The sequence below is a fragment of the Otolemur garnettii genome, unplaced genomic scaffold (genome assembly GCF_000181295.1).
Source record: "Otolemur garnettii isolate 467f Iridium unplaced genomic scaffold, OtoGar3 scaffold00016, whole genome shotgun sequence".
Taxonomy (NCBI): Eukaryota; Metazoa; Chordata; class Mammalia; order Primates; family Galagidae; genus Otolemur; species Otolemur garnettii.
Genome location: NW_003852411.1, coordinates 25,981,822 through 25,982,385, shown reverse-complemented (window position 1 = coordinate 25,982,385; position 564 = coordinate 25,981,822).

Below are 564 nucleotides of genomic sequence, written 5' to 3'. Positions count from 1 at the left end.
TTTGCTTGCCAGTGCGCTGGCGAGCGCCTTCCTCCTAGCCACCGTCCAGTTTGGGGGCTTGTCTGGGCTTGGACCTCAGCCCACTTCTGTGGTCGTAATAGTGGATAGTTCAGCTTAGGTTTGCCGTAAAGTAAGAAGACTTGACTTGCGCAAATAACGTGCTGAAGGCTTGGGTGTAGGTGCCAAACCACGGACACGGAGCTGGGGACGCGAAAATAAATTAGTCGTGGGACCGCTGGTTTCAGGAGCTAACGCCAGAGCGAAGGAGAGAAACTGGTACAAATCGTATAATTAGGGTTTAAGCAGAAATATGTCCAGAATGCTGCGGTGATTCGGGTGGTCAGAAGCAGCTAGTGAAAGTAATTGAAACAGTGACTGAGAGGAGTAGGGATGCTTTTGGAGACAGCAAAGGACTTTCTAGGCAAAGGGAAAGGCAAAGATAGGAATGCTTGGAATTACGTGATATGTAATAGAGCCGTGAGTGGTGTGTCCAGACAAGGGGTCATAAACCCAGATCCCTACAGTGATGAGAAAATATAAATTACCTTGTACAAGCTAAGCCTA